Raw genomic sequence first — 6,766 nt, 5'->3', positions numbered from 1 at the left:
CGACAAACAAGACATTAAGAATGGTGCCGCTTGTATGAATCACTGTTTTTTTAACTCTGGATTCAGTTATGTAATGTCTTATTTGTAGCAGATCTGGAGTTCATGGTCACCATTGTCTCTTTTTTATGGATTTTGTTAGTAAGAGGGGGAGTGTGCAGAGATGTGTTTTTCCCTCTCCCTCACCCATGATGAGAATTTTTTGGCAGCATTCTCCATTTCCGTACATCTTCTGGAAATAATGTAGAGTAGTAATTACTTTGTTTCTTGAAATGTTAATATATTTGCTGTTGTCATTGTTTTATAGTATTATCCACATCCAAAGATTAGATGTTCTTAAAAATTGGAAGGAAACAACTTTTGGTTTTCCAGTTCAATCAGCTTAACCAATCCAAATTCAAGAATTATGTCAGAGAAGTGAGGATAAGATTCAATTAGAGGCTATCTACTTGATCACCTCATCCGTCTTCATATAATAAAATACAACTCCTCCTTGGACAACATGCAGTAAGTGAAAGCAATTAAAGCAATAAGAAATCCACTTAGCAAAAAGAAATATGTATCCAAGTATAGGCTTCAGAAAAATTCTAGAATTCTAAGTTCAGCTTCCATTTTCCATTCATCCAGACATAAACAGAGAACAACAAAAAAAATCCCTCAAAGTAGGAGGGAAGCAGTAACGCAAGATATCTAACCCCATCAAACTAGTTCAAAACATCAATCACTTGCTTCCAAAGCAAGACAGCAGTATGCTGAGCAAAACAAAAAAAAAAAAAAAAAACTTTCCTGTTAATTGATCTTATTTTTGAATTCCGTGGCCTTCTTTCTACAATTCAAGTGTATGACACAATAAGGTACCAAATTTAACATGGCATTTTGTTAATTGTTTATTCAGCTATTATGGTATAAGAATTCCAAATTTTCTGGACTTGGCTGGAGCTTTAGGCATTGTTGTGGAGGAAAGGCCTTAATTAATTCAGAGCTAACAGTTAAATTTTATGGATACAAACTTGGTCTTTTCTTGCCAATATATCTACTGTTAGACATTTCCCCAAAGTTGCAGCCCACATCAGAAAAGCAACTTCGGGAGGGGCTACGAAATTCCTGTTTATCCCTTACTTATCTAATGTATTAACCAGAATATTAGCCAATCTTTGGATCCACCAAAATGTTACCCGGAACTACCTTGCTAGCAATTATGTTTCTCTCAACATATACCTATAAATCCAAGAACCATTACTGTTATTTTCGAGCCAGCCCACAACTACCATTTACTCCCCTTCCACCACAAAAGCTCTATAATCAAGAACTTTTACTAGTCTCAGTCCATGAAGCAGCCAACAATTTAGCCCTTGTGATATTCCTGTAGCCTATAGGGCTAGAGAAAATGTGCCATTATATTTCCTTAACTGTTTTTGAAGACTCCACTTATACAAGATGGCTTTGGATTGCATAAATAACACCCATGGAGTGAGGTACTGATGGAAGCAAAAAGGGTAAATAACGTAAGTGTTCTGGATTTCTAGTGAAAGATGAGAATGTCACTGCCTGTCCATACCAAATGATATCAACTCAAAATCCAAATGAGTTGTCAGGGAATGTTACTGTGATCAGATAGAGGAACAGATCTGATTTCAGAATTTCTTAGATCAGAATAATTCAAATTCAAAACCAGAAAAACGTTTGTTACCTGATCAGTGATCTCTGGACCCCACTCCAAATAACACGATCACAAAATAAAGATACATGACATTGGCTATTAAACAAGACAAATTGCAATGAGAGGATGAAGGCACGTCAAGCTACAGATCAAAATTTACATTCTGATAAATTCATTATGCTAGAAATCTATGCATCGGTACCAGTTCAAACCCTAATGCATCAATGGAATTTGAAAAAAAAAAATGAGAGATGTTGGTTGGTTATACCTGAATACGGTGAAGAACAACAAACATTAATGAGAAAGGAAAGGAGAAAAAGTGAACAGCAAGTTATGATTAGTTAGTGTGAGGAGAACATACCTTTTGTCAAAAGTATCCGGAAGCTGAGATGCACGAATTGACCATAAGCTTGGCTTGGAGCTTCTCAGATCCAGATCATTTTGGTCTTTTAGGGTCTTTCTTGGGATCCTGTCTTTTGGTCTAGTGGGTTTTCAGTAGCCAAACAGAAAAAAGGCCATTTTTGGTCCATCGGGCTTCTAAAACCCAGAAGATCTTTCAAAAAGACTTGCCAAACGGGGCGTAAAACAAACCAACTGGGAACCCAAAACTGAAATTACCTTCCTTTATTTTACAGAGCAAACAAGAAAGGAAAAACAGCAAGGACTATAACCCATCAGTACCTAAGCTCAAAACATGGCCACAAAATTAATTCAAACACAGGAATAAAACTTCTCACAGTAAGCTTTCTCTGCCAATGGAATAAGGAACCTTCCTATTCCTGAAATCTGAGATTGACCCAGATGTTCTATCATTCCATAAGCTCATAATTTCTTTATTAGTTTGGTGAAATTAAATTTGATTATAGAAGAATAAGAAATATTAGGTGGGGATTGGATTTTATTTGTGAGGATTGCCTTAGATGTAGAGTTTCTTGGTCGGTAGATCAATTTATTTGACTAAACATCTGAATGGCTACCTTAATTTGGAGTAGTGGGACTTTGGAGTAACCTCAACAGGTGATGGGATGGCAGAAAATTGACTGATATTATTCACTCTTATGCACGAGTGATCGATAATATATATCATTAGTGTTTTGAAGTCTGAACTATCATTTATATACATTGGAATCATTTTCACATACTCTCGTTAGTAGCTTAATCTTTCACTTTCTCTCAATACCATTTGAAAGCTCATTCACATCTAGTGTTTATCTTGAGCTTCCTTAAAGGGTTAAGTCTGTGAATGCAGCATGTGAAAAGTCTATATGTGGGATTGTCTTATATTAAATTTAGCCACCAAGTGGTGCATTGACCTAATGTAGCCATGCAGGATATGGTTTCGGGATAAGTATTGTCATACATCGTAAGTTCTTCATAGATCAGCCTACTTGTCCCAACATGACTGATGTTTAATACCTGTGCCTGTCAGTTAAAAAGGTTCCAGCAAAGCAAGGGTCATAAAACAGGTATAGCTCAGATCAATCAAAAAAGAAAAAACAACCTGTCAGGACTGAGAAAATTTAAGGTAAATTTATAGGAGTTAGATTCACTGAATCCTCTGTTAATCTTCGCTGAGAATATTTAAGAAGGTAATATTATCATCGTTAGTCTTCACTAATCCTCTCTAGTGTGGCATATAAAGCTGGAAAGGGACGAGAATATTATCATCGCATGGTATGATTGATACTACGATTCCCTTGATAACTTGCACTATGATGCATACAGAGGAGCTTTGCAAAAGGGAAAACTTGGTTTGGCAAAGGAAGTTGGTTTACCTATTTGATGACGATGAAGCTTAGACGACGAGTGGTTGCCACCGGCTTCAAGACTTTTGAGTTCGAAACAAAGTTGACTGAATCAGAGAGGAGCAGGAGAGCTTGGATGAGAGTTACAGGAAGAGGTGAACTGAACTGGAAAGTCTCTCCAAGAGATGAGAAGGAATCCCGAAAAGCTCCGGTTGGGCATTCCGGAGGAGGAGAAAAGCTCCGGTTGGGCAATCTTCCAGGAGGACTTAACCGTTCTTGATCTTGATCTTTCTACCTCTGCAGGCGGGGAAGAGCAGAGTGGTGGTATCTGGAGGCTTCGCCCACATTTCTATAGTCCATCAAACTGGTCCGTTCGGTTCTTGGAAACGTTCGTTTGCATAAAGACTGAAGACCTAGGGTTGGGCATTCCGGAGGAGGAGAAAAGCTCCGGTTGGGCAATCTTCCAGGAGGCCTTAACCGTTCTTGATCTTGATCTTTCTACCTCTGCAGGCGGGGAAGAGCAGAGTGGTGGTATCTGGAAGCTTCGCCCACATTTCTATAGTCCATCAAACCGGTCCGTTCGGTTCTTGGAAACGTTTGTTTGCATAAAAACTGAAGACCTAGGGTTGGGCATTCCGGAGGAGAAAAAGCTCCGGTTGGGCAATCTTCCAGGAGGCCTTAACCGTTCTTGATCTTGATCTTTCTACCTCTGCAGGCGGGGAAGAGCAGAGTGGTGGTATCTGGAGGCTTCGCCCACATTTCTATAGTCCATCAAACTGGTCCGTTCGGTTCTTGGAAACGTTCGTTTGCATAATGACTGAAGACCTAGATATCTTAGATTGGAAGAGAAAATCTTTTCGAATCTAAACGAACATGATCAAATCTTATATGACCGTTGGCCGTTGCAATGGAAATGCGCGCTAACCCAATTCCGGGTGAAGATGGTAACTATAACGGTTCGGATTTCAGGTAGTCCGACCCACACCTGTTTCCGCATCCAATCCTTTCCCATTTTGTAGTTTTATACTTTTACTAAATGAATTTGATTCCGATTTTGGGTATTCCGGCCCATACCCAATTCCACATCCAATCCTTTCCCAATTTTTAGTTTTATTAAATATTGTTTTATCATTTATTTCATTAAATCAAATAATCAAAATTAATCTCCCTCAAATAAATTTGGTCTCAATTTATTAAAAGAAACTGATTCCGATTTTGGGTATTCCGGCCCATACCCATTATTTCCACATCCAATCCTTTCCCAATTTTTAGCTTTATTAAATATTGTTTTATCATTTATTTCATTAAATCAAATAATTAAAATTAATCTCCCTCAAATAAATTTGGTCTCAAATAATTTCCATTATTCAATAATGTTCAAAAAAAATAATAATGGAAAATCTGTAATAATAATAATAATAATAATTTCCATTACGTATTAATTACAATATTGTAATTATTGCATAATGGAAAATTATTAATATTAGATTACGATAAAATTATTGCAATGCTTATTATTATTAGTGTTACGATAATTATTACACTAAAGCTACCTCATTATTTAATAAATTGTTATTAAATAATTATTCACATAATATTTTATCTTACTTATTAAATAACTAAAATTATTTAATAATATTAAATCCATTGTTTTAAATAATGGATTCGAGAATATATTGAAAACTATTTCACAATATAGTTAAATTATTAAATTATTAATAGTCAATTAGTCCATCTTTACTATTAAAAAATAATTACTAAATAATCAGTTAGCAAATAATTATATACAAAAAAAATTAACTCATCATTTAATAATTATTAAAACCATTATTTAAATAATAGATTACGGAATATACTGAAAATTATTTCAAAATATATTTAAATTATTAAATTTCAATTTCATGGAAGAAATTATTAAATTATAATAAATTAATTTTCAGAAAATTAATTTCCCAAACTTATAAAATTTTAATTTCTTAAATAAATTATTTAATTATTTATAAATATTTCAGAAATTATTTACATTATAGTCCATCTTTATTGTTTAATTACTTACATAATATTTTACCACACTTAATTAATAATTATTGAAAATTATTTAAGAAATTATTTGAGTTATTAACTTTTAATTTCTTGGAATAAATTATTAATTTAGAATAAATTAAATTTCAGGAAATTAATTTCCCAAGTTCTAAAATTATAATTTCTTGGGGTAAATTATTTAATTACTTAATAAATTTTTCAGAAACTATACATAATAGTTCATGTTTATTGTTTAAAAAATAATTATTAAATAAAAAATTATTTACATAATATTTTACCTCACTTATTCAGTAATTATTTATTCAACAATTACAGGAAATTATTTAACAATTATTAAATCCATTATTTAAATAATGGATTCAGGAACATATTGAAAATTATTTCAGAATATATTTAAATAATTAAATTTTAATTTCTTGGAAATTATTAAATTGGAATAAATTTGCTTTCATAAAATTAATTTCCCCCAATTATAAATTTTTATTTCTTGGAATAAGTTTTTTAATTATTTAAAATATTTCGAAAATTATTTGCATAATAGTTCATCTTTATTGTTTATAAATGATTATTAAAAAATCATTTCATAAATAATTATAAAATAATTATTTGCATAATATTTTGCCTCACTTATTTAATAATTAGTTATTAAATAAGTATTGAAAGTTATTTTATAACAATTAGTTATTAAATAAGTATTGAAAGTTATTTTATAAGTATTAAATACATCATTTAAATCATGTATTAGTAAATATATTGAAAACATTTCAAAATATATTTATATTATTAAATTTTAATTTCTTCAAAGAAACTATCACTTTGCCTTGACAAATCCCATCCATTGCATTGGTCCCACTAGTGTGATATATGCCCTAGAATACACATAAACCACCTCAAAAATAAGTGGGGATGGTTGTCCATTGGGTTTCTTGCAGATAAGGGCAACTTTTTGCCCTTAATATCAATAAAAAATAATATTTTTATATAATAATTAAAATAGGGTAATTTTTTTTTGGAAAAATATCAAGAAAGGGCATTGTTGTTCGTCTTCCTCTGTTCTGTATTCATGCGAATGGATCATAAGATTCCAACCAAGTTATAACCAGAAATGCTCTTCACGTCCCAAAAAATTATAACTATAAATCCCTTCTACACCTTCTCGAACATGGGGATGCTTCTGTAGTATCATCCACAGGCAATCTCCGGCGCTTCCGCCCACATCCACTAGGCGCTCCACCCCTTTGAACTCATCGTAGCTCTCCAATATTGCCTTCACGAACGGCACGGATGCCCTCGACATGGCCTTCTGCATTAGCTCGTTCAT

Source organism: Nelumbo nucifera, chromosome 1 (genome assembly GCF_055504915.1).
Source record: "Nelumbo nucifera cultivar China Antique chromosome 1, China Antique-T2T, whole genome shotgun sequence".
Taxonomy (NCBI): Eukaryota; Viridiplantae; Streptophyta; class Magnoliopsida; order Proteales; family Nelumbonaceae; genus Nelumbo; species Nelumbo nucifera.
This window is presented reverse-complemented; position numbering follows the sequence as displayed.